Consider the following 16,041-nt stretch of genomic DNA (forward strand, 5'->3'; position numbering starts at 1 on the left):
CTTCACTAAAGGTACAGATTATTTCAATATCAATTCAAATTTGAATCATTAACTATGGCTCATTAATCTCCAATAGGTATGTCTTTTTTGAAAATATATACATATGAACACCTACCTGCAACATACAATTGCAAATTTGGTACAAAGAACAGCAAGGTCCTTTCTATGTTATTATATAAATAGCAAAAGTGTCATACTCTAATCATGACAAACACATCTTCCAAAACAAATCTTATTAGTATATGAGTACAAGTAAAAGTATCATCATCTTGACAGAGCAATCTTATATACAAATACAAAATAGGAAAACATTTACAATTTCATAGAAAAATGAATTGTATGATTAAAATAAGATAACGCTGCATTTATATATCACGTACAAACTACATTCCAAAACGAAACTAAATTAGCAAAAAAAGAAACACCAATAATGTCAGAGGGTGGTGGTTGATGAGCTTTATTCCTATCTACCTATAATCCAACCTATTGACTGCACATGCTACTACAAAAAAATCAGAAAACAATGACCAAAAACCAAATCCAAGGAAATTCAATTTTATTAAAGTGTTAAAATTAAAATTGTACACACATTATGAACAATTTGAATTATATAAACTCACTTTTTATGTGCCCGAATACACCGAAGGCTGGTTGCAAACTCCTAACAAGCATAAATAGCAAAGAAAGACAACCACTAATCCTGGAGAACCCAGAGTCCTGAAAAGTAAAATAAAAAATAAAACAATATTTGTACCTTTATAGCAATTTTGAAAATGCTGCATTGTCAACATTTACATATAGTTACACATTTCATTCAATTTGCATCTTTGCTAATTTGTAATTCCTTCGGTTGGATTCGATAAGGGCTGAATGAGGCCAAAGAATTTCTGAGTTCTCTAACCTGGAGTATAGAAGGCAGGTTTGGAAAAAAGTATAGAGACATTGATAAGGGGCAATTGCATGTTGAGGTAATGTTTGGATGCCTTAGGAATCGTGGCATAACTCTTACACTATCCCATTAAGAATGACAGAAATTCATAGTGTAAAACATTAAACACATAATGATACTATGAATGACACTTTAAACATGTAACCAGAACTAGTGACCGCTCCTCACATTCCTTTACTTTCCAATTGTCATAACATTTAACTTGATAGAGGATACAAGGTAACGGGATTATTAATGCTTTGCATATTCATAATGTGTCAACATGTGTTGTTAGTCTTGCAATAAGGAACACTGAAATTATCTAGTACACAAATCAAAGATAACAGAGAAAACACACTGATAGCAAAGTGATGTGATGTGACTGACTTTACGCCCGCAAACAGGAGTTACATTGTGGCACTTACTAAAGGTCCTTTCTTAGTGCATCTAGTTATGAAAACATTGGATTCACAATCAAATGTGACACCTTCGTGTATATTGTAGAAAACATTATTAAAATACAATCTGTACAAAAAGGCATTACATTTAACAGAGCGCCAAGTCATATGGTAACTATTCAAAAGAAGATAAGAGCTGTCCCGCTGTCAGCTTGGGAGTTTTTTCACAATAGCTCAACAATACATTGACGATCTCTAGACCCGCTAGAAAAGCAGGAATATTCCAATTAGAAATCCTAAGGCCCTTCTGAGCAGGGGTGGACTGGGAACCAAAAGAGGCCCTTGAAATAATTTTAAAAGTGGCCCCTACTGAACATTTCCAGCAAGCCCCAACATTCTGCTTTGGAAAAAAATGGGAAATACCACACAAAAGAGTCACAGAGTGCAAAAGCCTACTGGGAAATATCCAGAGTTCCCTACAGGGAAGTCCACCCCTCCTTCTGAGAGTTCCCCTGACCCGTCAGAATATGAATCCTGTTCCCAGTCATTTCTGCTGACCTGCAGTGTGTCGAATATGATGTTTACACAATGCCCTTCCCCCCCAATGTCAGGGGTTTTATAAATGTAAGGCACATTAGCGCTTGACCTCTTCAGCCACAACCTTACATTGTCCATTTCTTTTCCCTCACCTTCAGGGGAGGTAGGAGCTGGAAAGGGAGGGCCCTGTGACTTAGAAGGAGGAGAAATTTGGATTATAATAACACGAGCAGTGTATTGTGCTGGGGCTGGAAGGCATCTGGACATTTTCCCAATGGTGTGTAGTCTTCTGCTACTATTTAAAGGCTGTTGATGCATCGAGTTTCCTCTATGGCTGCAGTACCACATCTCTCCTCTGGGGTTCCAGACAGAGGAGTGGAGAAGGCTGTTGAAGATGATCATTCATAGGTGTGCTAAGGCAATCTCATCTGTTCCCGTCAGGTTCCAGAAGGGGTACAGGGAACACCCCATTACCCGATTTCAAGTGGCAGTCGAGTGGATCACCAGTATCCCATGTCATTATCTTCCGTACTGCAATACAATTCTTTCACATTCAAGAGAGACTCTTCCAGTGTGCCAGTATTTGCAGGAACCGTTACCACCTGCAACACTTTCCCACATTTTCCCCTGTGCACCCCGATAAATCAGCCAACACAAGCGAGGCATTTCATTGTTGAATCGCTGCCCTTCAGATGTCCACCTGGATATAGAATTACCAGGGAAAGTATGCATTTTGTGCAAACTCATATACCATTGCTTTAGTTTAGCACTATCGAAAATTGCATTTACCCTAGAACTAATGCAATTGTGAATGTAAAAACTCTGGTTGCACATGCACAAAATGCATTTGCAGTCCCACAATTGTTCACTGACTATGTCCTAGAAGGTGTCCTTAATCAATGCCTACTAATTGGCAAAGAACACCAGCCTGATTTATGATCATATTGTACATACAGATTGATGGAGATTTAATATGTATCACTAAAATCATGATTGCTAATCCATAGCCATCAGGTACTGACAAATGTTGTTTTTGCGGCGTAATAACATTTGAGACTGTAAGCAAAGCCAGAGATGGGGAGAAGCCCTCGTGCCCAGCGCATTTACACAACTAAAGCAGATTCCCAGCGCAAGGCCTGGCTGCTAGAGCCAAATTCAGTTAATAGCACCTTTTCTCTTGTAACATTATTTAGTAGATATCATTTTCTCTAAAAACATATTTTCCAATGTACATTCTATGGGGTTTTCTTAGCTGATCCATGCTGTAACTCATAAGGTAGGACACAATTTATTTCCTGTTTTTGTTAAGGCATCCCATTGTTCATGCCTTTGGAAGGCTAATTCCCTTTTTGTAGAGGTTCATGCTACGATACACAATATAATGTATCCAAAAACTACGGCTTTTCACTGTGCCGAACAAAATAGGCTATGGGAAAAGTTCAAGAAAACTGGGATGTTGACCCTGCTGTACTATATTTCATCAAACTACTGTATTCTGATACCTCAGTGGTTTTAAGGCCAGCCCGGGACGGGCTTGTATCTCGGTCCATTGCAACGAATAGAGGTTTGAAATAGGGGTGCGTACTAATACCTCCCGCTTTTCAAACTCTAAGTGTGGACATGGATGAGGTATTGCTGGCTTGCCATAATTATCCCCCAGAAATCGACTCTGAGTCTGTATCAAGATCCTATGCGGACCACACGGTGTTGATAGACTGCACTCCAATTGGATTACAACGGTCAAAGCACACTGTCTACGCATTTGTGGAAACTAACTAATTGAAAATGAATCTGAAAAAGACCAAAATCATGAAGTTGTGCATAATAACACACAACCCAAAAAGATGTATAATTGAAAAATGGGTTGCGAATCTTTGGAGTCAGGTAATGCTTACACTTACTTGGGCATGCCCATTATGATTCACCCGTCAATTCTGTTTTATGGAAACACTCTCCATTCAAAAACAGTAAAGAAATGGCAGGTCATTAAGAATTTAATTACTAGGAAAGGAGGTGACTCTGCCGAAGTGTATTTGGAAATCTACAAGCTATTTGTGATTCCTAGCATTCTTTATGGCCTCGAAAAACTCCCGGAGAACTTTGTTCTCTAGCTAGACTGGGTGGAGGGGAACAGTCTCCGCTCATTACTGGTACTCCTGAGAGCGATTCCCTTCCAAGCTTTAAGATGTGAATTAGGGTTCACCTCTCTGTTGTCGCACAGGAAAATACAGCGATGGAAGTTATATGCCAAAATCATCTGGCCAAAGGCAATGCAGACTCTTTGCTAGGTATTATTGCGGACGATACCTACCATAATCGCCGTAATATGGCATATTGTGAGCTTGTGAAAACTTCTCAGAAGCATCTTGATACCATTAGTGTTGAACTTCTTTTAGAAGATTTTAGTCATGAATTTCAGGCTAAGCTGAAAGTAAAAACGATAGACTGGGACCGCTCACGAAATTTGACAAAGCTCTCATACAAGAAGAGGTATGCAATGCATTTAAAACATTGCTTTGTGCCTGACATACCGCAAAGCTACTTGACATAATACTGTGATAAAAATCTCAGGCACTTCATTTTGTATCTTTGCTTAAACACACCTCCAGTTTTGGAATATAGGGGAGCTTGGAAGAGGATTCCTATTGAAGCAACAGTATGTCTCCTGTGTGAATGTAGAATAGAAACAGCTTGCCGTGTCCTAACTGACTGCGCCAGACTTTTAGACCAATACAGAAATGGATATTGAACACTTGTAAGCTCCTTTCTTAATATTGCCTCTGACCAATTCTGGTCAACTATTACTCAGCTGAATCTCTTGTTATCACTGCGGCAGCCTCTCATGTTTGGAAAACAGCTTTGGCTCGTCTTTCTTGAGGTGGAGTACACTTGAGGATATTCCCTAAATACATTATAAAAATGCAAGACTCATTTACACCCTGCCACTTATATTTAATTATATAATCATTTTGTCATTGTATGAAATGCGATAGTCTTTTAAAATGATATAAGATTGTAATATGGTTGTGTTATTATTAATAACATTCCCATATGTAAGACGAGTTTTGCAATAATATATATAAGAGAAGCAGAGATTCATTAGAAGCATATTATGATGAATTGTGATTTTATATGTTTTAACGTGTGATTACATACTAGTTTTCCTTTTCTATCTTATACTATAATGTGAGTGTACAAAGTTTCAAAGTTAAACCAAAAAACACTTAATAATGAAAAATATATAATACATCCACTTTGCGCACTTTTCCCATTTCATAAACTCTCATGCTGCTAGGACTCAACATGTGCACTAGGAAGTTGTTCAGAATGCCTCCAAGAAGGGAACAATCACAGACAGAATATGTATAAACGTGTTCCCCCCCAATACTGCAGGTAGCTAAATCATAAAATTCATGTGCTTTCAGTAAAAGCCACTACCCTGGGATGAGTTATAATATCAGGCTCAAAACAGGAAGCAACACGCTGAGGTAAGAGCTGCTATAATCATACTGTATAACATGGACATTCCTGTGTCTCGCTGACAGACAACGGAGAAGGTTTGGGTAACCGTGATTTCTCAAATTTCATACAACAGGGATGGGCGTATATGGCACAAAAAACTCTTTTCCATACTCCCAAAATTAAAAGAAACATTCAAAGCTCTTGATGACTAGATACATACTAGATGTACTGCAACACCAATCACATCCTCCCAAAATCTGTACAAAGAGTTAGCCTCGGTCTTCACACAGAACCTTCCACCATTCTCCAAACGTTGCTCACCCCTTTTATCATGAGCACTGACTTGAATAACCGTGTCCCTGATGCATTCCTGCTCTGGCTTAAAAACCAATGTATGGTATAATGGCAGCATACAATGGAGTAGTGAACTAAGAGGCTCCTATGGAATCCACCTGTTTTTTACACCTGATAAAAGTAGGCAGATTCCATAGGAATCCATTGTAAATGTTTTCTGCAATGATTGTTTTTGGAGGCATTTACACATCACCTTTTCCAACACGTGGTAGAAAAGAAAGATGTTCAGATGATATTGCCTGTGTGGACACTTTTTTTATACTACTGTATCTTACAAAAGAATACAATTGCATGGAGAGAACCTCTTGCATGGAAGTGTAAAAATAAGTGGTCCCCTTCATGCAGTTTACTCTTCAAATTAAAATGATTGCCTGTATTTATTTTTAAATCGTCAACCTATTATTCATGTTCGTTGAAGCATACTTTGGTCACTCTATTCGGCCCAGCTAGGTTTAACCATTAATTTGGGTAAGACAAAGATTGTGGCGATTGCCAGAAAGGGACCTAGTCACTCGGGGGTTGACACCAGTCTGGGTACGATTAGTTTTGTAAAGTTATACCCGTACTTAGGGCTAGAAATTTGATGGCCAGCCTAAATACAACCTGATAATTGCCCAAAAAAAGAGACGAGCCAAACTCCTTATGTTACAGGCCTGTATATTTGCCAAGGGGACGGCAGGGTACATTATGGCTGGAATTATAAAGCTTTACCAACAATGCTTTGTCCCAGCCATCCTGTATGGCCTAGAGGCATTGGCAAAGCAGGACCTGAATTGGTTGAATATACTAGAGGGTCAATACTGGCGATCAGTTCTAGGCATGGCCCGTATTGTTCCATCCAATTCTTAAGACTGGAAAGCTTGCAAACTGCTCTCACTGGCGGGTAGCAATTTTGAAGCTGAAAAGGCCCCTTGTGGACTTAATTATAAGCAATTAAATGAGTCCCTATTCCTGGACATAGACTGGTTTTATGCTAATAAAAGAACCTTGCCATTTGTACATCTTAACAAATCTTTTTTGCACAAAATGAACAGATGGGACAGGAATCAGAATTATGTACACTTGGCCTCCCTGAAAGGGTATGAGGCGGTTCCCCATGTTATCCACAGATACAGGAAGAGTCAGCACTATCTGAAGCTTTGCCCTGATCCTGAGGTGTGTCAATTTATGTTAAGGTTGTGCACCAACCAACTACAGGTACTCATGGTAGTGGGCCCTCGCTTGGGCATTTTTCCTAAAGATAAGTGTTGTTGTATCTGTGGGATAGTGGATAACCTGGAAACAACTAGACATGTTTTGACCCAGTGCCCTCGACTTGGTCCTATGTATGTGCATGCTGGTTGGACGGGTGCATAATTATGAAGCTATTATGGGAGAAGCCTTCTGGGATTATTGTTTAAATTCAGATACCATTGGAATCCAGCTATGTTATCTAAGCTGAATTATGATAAAGAGCTTGGGGGGGGGGGGGTCCAAGAGTAAGAAGAGTAAGAATATGATCAAGAACAAGAAGACTAGTAGTATTATTATTGGCGCCCTGACATTGCTACTGCAAACATTTCTGAGGATGGATGTATATCACACTCTTTCATTATTATTTTCTGGTATTTTAACACTATTAGCATTGTTAGTATTATGATTATTACATCTGTGACCATCATATTATTTGATGCATGACCATTTGTGTGTAATTGAAGTAGTAATGATTGTATATATTTAGTAGATTGAATGATTTATGTCTATTTTTGTGTAAAGTTCTTTTGTGTAAAGTTCAGATTTTGGACTAATACACAATAACATTATTTGACCACATCCTTCCCAAGAAAGCATAAGTACACTGCATAGATCCTTCAGGCTTCACACGAGATGTCCTTTTTCATGATGTTGGACCTAGACCGCATTCACAATCCTACTGGTATTGTCATCTTAGCCCCATCCATGTTGCTTCAAACATGACAGGAGAAAAACTAATTCATGGCATGCCTCGGTACAACATGCAGGAAGACACAGATATCAGGAGTGGCTATTTTGTTCATCCAATTCCATTGATCATTAGGTGTTCCTAAGCATATGTGATAAGGTCCAATTTGAGTGTCTTGCTTTGAAATGGCTGAAGCCTTTCCCCTAGCAAACACATTAAATTTCCCCTCTATTTTATACACTCTCACAGACTATCTCCAGGCTTTCATTGAGGACATACGTTTTCAAGCATTAAGGAACTGTCAGGCCTGCAGCAGGAGAGTTATTGCTTTACCTGCAAATAGTCCTGCATCCTGGTCTCCATGGTCCGCTGGGGGAGAAGAGGCAGTCCTGCTTCTAGATGAACTCCCTCAAAAGAACTGGGTGAAACCATCCATCATTTGTTTATCAGGAGGGGACATGCATAGCCCTAAGTTCAGAGTACACCATCAATGATCTTTTTACCTGGCACCTGATCTGCATTCCGGGGCCGTGGCAAGAGACTATCTACCAGAAACCCATAACACTGGAGAAAAAATGTAACACCTACAGGAACTGCAGCGCACTGGGTCCACGGGAGAACGCCCACCTGACCGTTGTAGCATTGACAGGACCCCACTGTTTTGTCTACAGTTAGACGACTCCCAACCTCCTGTGTTTGCTAGAGCGTGGATTGTCTTTTTACATGGTGAGAAAAGGAACCTCCCTTTTACACTGCAAGGGCAGCTTCTCTGGATGGAGGATGGTTTATCATGCAGTGGAGCAGGGCCTTCCCCTTTGCTAAAAGGCCCACACCCAGCTCCCCTGCTCTATCAGGCTCCAACAGCGATGGGCAGGTGAAGATATGCCACTTACCTAGCCGTTGATAACTGGCAAAAGTCTATCAAATGCTACATATGTGACGTTTTGTGGCACCATTTAACTATACAGCTCCTAGCAGTGATGGTGCAAGTATATTGTTATATGTTATATGTAAACGTTTGAGTAAATAATACTTTATTTAACACTTGATCATGTTATGATTTGTGATATAGCAGTACTCCCCACCATAGTTGAGACTGGGTGATCTGATCCCCACTGTTTCCTCCCTTGGTTACTTGTAGATCCATTGCTGACAATTGCCCTCCCTTCCCTGTTGTTAGATCCCTCTCCCTTGTTTCTCTGCTCCCTAACTTTGTTCTCCCCCTTATGATTGTAAAGCACCACATTGCTTCCTGAAGCGAGGTCTGCACTCAATAAATACCCTAATAATACTCTCAATATACTTTTGTTCATTGAATTCAAATTTACAACTTTGCATTTTAAATCTCTTCTGGCTGTTGATCAGGTTGGATCAACCCTCTATTGTTGTCTTCACGATCTCATTCACTTTTTCTTTTACATTACATTTTCAGACAGTTTAAAACTGAAGGAATGCTAATTGACTCAAGATCAACCTTGGAAATCAGAGGTGCTAATATTCTCAACGAAGTGCTAATATTCTCTAAACTCCTCAATGACTCCTCTTTTCAGGTCAGTGGTTAGCTCAAGCATTTTCACCCAGAGGTACATGAGAAAACTATTCTTTCTATTTGGTCTCCTCCCACAGTTTGGATGTGAGTGTCAGTGTTCTTTTTTCACAATGGGACTATTGCAAAAGGCATTATTTCGTCAAGCCTACTACTCTGGTGACCCAACTCAATATCTCTTGTTGCAGATCACCTGTGGAAGGCACATTTCACTAAACACTGAGGGCATAACAAGTTGTTTTTGTGGCCTTATGTATAGAGTAGGGCTCATTATGACTTAGTCGGTACAGAAATAGCAGGCTGGTATTACCATATACCAGTGCGTTTCCGCATCAGCAAAGAACAAGTTTGTTGTACCTCGTTTTACCGGCACTGGTATTACCGCCGCTGTTAATATGGGGATTTACAACTGTTGCTGATACTTATAATATGGCGGTAACACTGCCAGACCGAGTGCTGGAAACGGTATTACCATTTGCGGGTATTCTGGCGGATTTATTGCCAGCCTACCAGCAAAATCATAATGAGGCCCAATTTGTATTGGATATCATTTTCCATTTGTCCCTGGTCAGCTGTTGAGTGTCTTCTGACTGTTCCATTCTTTCTGAAACAGTGCACTGAACCACTCGAATGATGCTCGATCCTTTAGAAAATGCAGGCCATGGCTAATCTAAAACAATTCAGAGAGCAGACAAACACCAAACACATGCATGCGCGCGCGTGCACACCCACACACACCCAAAGCACACACCAAAAACACAAACTACTTATTTTAAAAATGACAATTGTTCTATACATAGGGTAATGTCCCACTGAACAATAGAACCCTATTTCACACCACACCAAATGCTTTCTAAGGGTCTTAACTCATCTAAAAAAACAGCATACAATATATGGGCTTTACCTCATAATGTAGGTTACTTATATACATAGGTGTGCAATTTTGGAAAATGATAAAATTCCCATATATGTTTTTGAAACTTCCAATTGTGGCCTGTGATGAAAGGACTGCTGCTCTGCAGGAAAACAAGCAGTAGTGTCTAGACCACCGACGCAACCCTCATAGTACTACAAACCAACAGGGATCCAAATCATAAAGGTGAAACAGGCAGAGCCCAAATATTAAACTTCTATGGTGGTACCATAGGATGAGGGCAGGCTATACTCTTAGGAGAGGTGTGAATGTGACAAGGGTAGCAGTCAAAACCGCATGGTGTGCCTGCAAACTATTTTGATGCAGGAATAGAGGTTTGAGGTTCAAATAGAGTTCCCGAAGGCAGCACCCTGGGTCCTGGATGGTGCAAATGCCTCCTTTTCCTCTTCACTCACAGTCCAGGAAGGCTTGCAGGGGTCCTTCACCTCCACTGAGGAAACTGGACACTGGTGAAGCTGGCAGGGAGTGCAAGTCTTGATCCAATAGCAGTCACCACCAATGTTCCCTGGGGATGGTTAGAAGAGTTTGCCTCTTCTTTGGAACACCTGCCTTCACCTCACAACTGGAGGAATTTGGAAAGGACTGCTCTCAAAACACAGTCCAAATGAACTTGTCTTGCCTTGTAAGCCCAACAGGCACCAGAGAAGTAATGGGGGACCCCTTCTTCATAAAGCTACATGGTCACAGGGGATTGGATACACCTGCTTTCAACAGTCCAATTCCTAGCAATGTTACAATGTCACCTTCTTGCATCATACTAAAAGTGTTCTGCTCTACAGAAAGTGAAGACAGGAAGGAAAGGGAAGGCCAAAGAAAACCAAGACAGAGGAACCCTTCCTCCAGTTCTTTTAGCTTTGTCTGACTATTCTAACTCCACCCCATTCCCAATCCTTTAGATTCAAAGGCCCTTTGGTATGCAACACCCTGGTATTCAAGCTCACACTTTTGTTATTGGTGTGCCTCTTTGAAGCATGACTTTAGGAGCTCTCCTGCTGAGTGTTTACTGTGCCGGAGAGAGGTGTTACCCAACCTGCCAAAAGGATCAAAGAGAGATATCTCTTAAACTATTATCCTGTTTGCTGGAGAAGAGACACACATTCTGGCTATTAATCCACATAGCCTTTCTGTAGCTGATGTGAGCTCAAAGGGTTACCATGAATATGATTCTAAACTAATGTGGCCTTAATAATTGTGTGTACTCAGAATCACCATACTAAAACCCAGGTATGGCGTATTCTTAGACATTACCCTGCCAACAGACATGTAGTCTTCACAGTTAATACAGATTTGGATCAGTGGTGCATATTTAAATGCAACCACTGTCTGCAGTGACTTTGGTGTCACAGCACCTGTGCAAACTGTGATCCTGCTCTGTGCCACTGAAAAGCAGGAGCTGTGGATAAAGAGACTAATGCAGCAGGGCACATGTGTTCACTATGTTTTTGGAAGAACACCCTTTTGGGAAGTGAATTTTCAGCATCATTTTATTATTTATTATTTAATTCACTCCCTCACCAGATTGAAATCCCTCACATGTACCACCTGGGGTGAATTTTGGACTAACACCTTCCACTGTGCTCAGTGTAGACATCCTTTATCTCAAATTCAAAATTACCAATTTGCTAGCTGCAAAAACATATAACATTTCATGTATGGGTGGTTGGAACTCTAGGCATGTCCTACAATTAAACGTAAGGCATTCGTTCTGGCTTACAGATATTACCTCAAGGTTTCTTCTCTTCTGCATGCTGCTTCTGGCTATCAAAATACAATTTTGAAATAAGTATGGCATGTGTATATCATAGTCGCACCTCTATTTTGCCCAATGGACAAAGGACTGGAAGTGGTCACTGTTATTATTATTATTATTATTATTATTATTATTATTATTATTATTATTATTATTATTATTATTTATTACTGTGATTTTTATCGTTGTTATCGAAGGTTGCATTAATAGTATGAATTGACAATGTAGAAAAAAACGGTGATATTCCTGTTCTATTTTAACAATGGTCATAACAGGGTTGGATCAAAGCACAAAGACAAACCTTGACAGTGCACAAAATGTTGTATTCAAGTAACACAAAAGAGAGGAGAGATCAGATTTGATTTTAGAAAACCAGGGTCCATAGTTCAGTTGCCCGAGGCTAGAGTGCTGGTTGAGTGTAGATGAATGCCTTTGGAACAATATAAACCATAAAACAGAGGTTCTCTGGAACATTGCAGTGGAGGAATACAAGGTGATAAGATCTATTCTGTACAGCCCTGATGCTCTCGGTCCGATGCATCTGCAGCCCAAAGTTACTTTGGGCTGCAATGCCACTGCTACTGTCTCTTAAATAATACAACATCTCTAAGGCTTCCCAGTCCCAAAAAGTGTTTTCCAAAACTCATAGTCCCTGGAAGTATTTGCATGGTCTTGACTTGTTCTTTGAAGGGTGCAGTGAGCCAGAGCCGGTGGGTATTTGTCTTATGTTCATTCTCAGTAGAGGGGCTCCCTCACTCCTTTTCAATTTTGTACAACTTGGGGTTTCACCCTAAGTAACCAAAGTTAATCCAGACGTGGAACCCTTGCTTGCTGTGGCTTAGAGAAGCTCAGCTACCCTTCACGTATCTAGCGTTGGTGATGGTACTCTTGTTCAGAGGAGAATTGCCTAGCATTTAGGTGCTGGACTACCTTTGTGGGTGGGACAAAGTCTGATATGCAAATGGATATTTCTCCACTGTGAAGGCTACAGTGAGCTAAAACGTGGTTGGAGACCCTCCTGAGTGGAAGAAATTCCATAGAACAGGGTATTTGTCCCATGTTCGTTCTCAGTAGAGGGGCTCCCGCATTCCCTTTCAATGTTGTCCTCTTCTTTGAACACTGTTGTGAGGTGAGTTCACTATAGGTTTAGGTTGTTTGGCCAGCATGGTAGAATCAGGCAAAATTATCATGGCTGTTTCTTGACCTGGCACATGTAACAGTTGTGTGGAATTGTCTCTCTAGTCTATGATTGTAGATTTAACTGAATGGTTGTTTCCTGTCTCCGTCTGTTCCCAGGGAATGCAAATCTGTGCTTTAAGGACTACTGAGTGCTAGTCAAGATAAGGGGAACTTTAGGGGATTCCCATACTGTGCCTTGAGCGATCACATTGTAAAATGTGTGGCTGTCCCTGGTTCCTCTAACTATTTTTAACAAGTGACTTTGAACAAAATTCTTTTACTTGATTAACAAACTTACTGGCAAGTGACAATGGGGGTCATTACGACCCAGGCGCAAAGGGATACCGGGCACCGGTAATGACACCGGTAATCCCTTGGCGCCCTATTCCAAGGTCCCTTTGCGGGTCCTTCCTTAACCCCTGGTTTTAGCAGGCGTTAAGGACGGGACCCGCAAAGGGATATTGGGGTCAAAAACGGTACCGCAATTTGCGGTAACGTTATTGCCGCCTTCCCCCTTCCCATTGAGCCCTATGGGGGCTCAAATGGGAATGGGGAATGGCATTTCAAATGGGGACTTACCGGTCCCGCAAAGGGCGGAATGGACCGGTAAGTCCGCATACCACCACGTCGGTGGAGGTACCGGTATTGGTGCTAGTCATGGTGCTAATAGCGCCATGACTAGCACCAACCTCGGAATGAGGGCCAATCTCTTTCACCATTTTTATGTTTAGTGCCCAGTCCTGATTTAGATACATTTAATAATCTGTATTTCCCATTGCTACAAACAAGGTTGTTACTTGCAGATATTTTAATACTGCTAATCTTCAGAAATGCCCCACACTCTTATACATGTTGTGCTCCAACAGTTCGAAAGTTTAAAATTATTTATTACTAGTGTTCCCACTGCGTATGTCACGACTTTTAATTGTTGACTGACTGCATTATATCAAACCCTCTAAATTTGCAGCCACATTAAACTAAGGGGAAACTTCCTTTCTCCCTGTGTCTTCTTCTTTGTTTTTGTTTCTCCCTCTCTCTGATGCTGATACTGCTACTTTTATTTCCAAAGCCCATCCTACTTCTGTCCCCACTGATCCTCTCCCCTCTCTGTTAATACCTAAAGTCTACCCTTCTCTTCTTCCTTACTTATTTACTTCTTTTTAACTCCTCCCTCCAATTTTTCATCTTCTGCACTATTTTCAACCATGCCATGAGTCTTTCTATTCTAAAAAGACTCTCACTTGGCCCCTCCTTGCCTCTTAACTTTAGACCAATTTCTTTTCTTCCCTTTCTCTCGAAGTGTATTGTCTACACCCATCTTTCCTCACATATCAACTCTTGTTCTCGCCTTCCTTATTTCCAATCTGGCTTTCGGCCTTGTTACTGAGACTGCTCTTCTTTGTGTCACTAACTCCATTCTCTCTGCTCGCTATTTTAAACACTCTTCTCTATTGGTGCTCTTAGATCGGTTGACAGCGTTCAACACTGTCAATCACTCCCTTCTGATTCTCTCTCTTGATTCTTTCAGCGTTGAAACCTTTGTTCTTCAGTGTTCCATTATTATCTTATCTCACTTATTCTGTTTCTTGGGTGGGTGACTCCTCACCTACACTTCCTCTCAATCATGGTGTGCCCAGGGCCTCGGTCTTAGATCCCATTATTTTTTCTTTGTAAACTATTCCCCTTGCTTCTGTTATTTCTTCATTTGGCCTCTCATTGCTTTTACACTGATGATTCTCAGCTCTTTCTTTCTTTCTTTCTTTCTTTCTTTCTTTCTTTCTTTCTTTCTTTCTTTCTTTCTTTCTTTCTTTCTTTCTTTCTTTCTTTCTTTCTTTCTTTCTTTCTTTCTTTCTTTCTTTCTTTCTTTCTTTCTTTCTCTCCAATAATTCATGAAACCATCTCTTCCTGTCTTCTGGCAATTTAGTCTGAGATGTCTAATCACTTTATTCACCTCAATTCCTCCAAGACTGAGGTACTTTTCATTCATGCTACTAACATCCCTTCTCGTCTTCTTCTAACTCCCTGTTGTTTCCTCCTAATCATCTATCTCTTCATCGGCATGTAACTTTGGCCTTTAATTTGATTCTTCCCTTACTTTCACCTCCCAGATTTCTTCACTTGCTCGTTCCTGCTGCTTTCATCTCTACAACATTCAGAAAGTGAGATCTTTCTTCTCTTTAATTGCCACCAAGCTTCTTGTATCCTCTTTCGTCTCTTCTATTGCACCTCCTTTCTCTTTGGACTTCCCATCTCTCATCTTTCCCTATTACATTCGGTCTATAACTCTCCTGTTCATCTTCTTTTCTCTCCCTCCACGTGACTCTGTTTGTCCAGCTCTCTCTTCACTGGCTTCCTTTTCACTCTCATCTCCTATTTAATTTGCCCTGCCTAGTCTTCAAATCTCTCGACAATTGAGCTCCCGCCTATCTTTCCTCACTTGTAGCTTTCTATTCTCTGCCCTGCTCCTTATGTTCAGAATCACAGTTCTTCTTACAGTTCCTTGCCCCCCCGTGCCCTATCCCACTTCCGTTCCTTCCATGTTGGTCTCCTATCATTGGAACACTCCTCTGCTCTCTCTTCTTTCCACTTCCTCTTATCCCTGGTTTCATTCACGTTTGTGGGACTATCTTCTCTTTCATTAATTACTGCCATATTACATTTTGTTTTGTTCCATTTAGTAATATTTTGCACAGCGCTTTGGCATAAAGCTTTAAAAAAATCCAAATAAATTACAAAATACAAATAGTGCTGCTTCCCAATGATGCTATACTAAAATGCAAATTACTATCAAAAATTTGACCCGACTGTTCAGTCCCCATAAATGGCATAAATGTGGGTCAAGTTACTTAATTCAAAGCGCAACATACTTATTTCCGTCTCTTGCTATTCTAACGACCTACCGTAATTTAGAAAAGGCCCACACTCTGAATGAAAACCCGAATCATGAATGTTCATTTATTCAAATTGACCCATTTATGTGACTGAGACATCCACTCCTGGCCAAGCATAAATTATATTATCATGATCAGGAG

The 16,041-nt window shown here is 40.5% G+C and overlaps 1 protein-coding gene across 2 annotated transcripts in view; it reads right to left on the reverse strand.

Moving 5' to 3' along the window:
• Positions 1 to 16,041, reverse strand: part of FRMD4B (FERM domain containing 4B) — a 1,720,334-nt gene that overhangs the window by 1,141,065 nt on the left and 563,228 nt on the right. For both annotated transcript variants that reach the window (XM_069643814.1, XM_069643813.1), the window contains one exon: positions 621 to 717. The gene's annotated coding sequence lies outside the window, so the exon portion shown is untranslated. The remainder of the gene's footprint in view (positions 1 to 620; positions 718 to 16,041) is intronic.

Source organism: Ambystoma mexicanum, chromosome 2p (genome assembly GCF_040938575.1).
Source record: "Ambystoma mexicanum isolate Mex_15411 chromosome 2p, UKY_AmexF1_1, whole genome shotgun sequence".
Taxonomy (NCBI): domain Eukaryota; kingdom Metazoa; phylum Chordata; class Amphibia; order Caudata; family Ambystomatidae; genus Ambystoma; species Ambystoma mexicanum.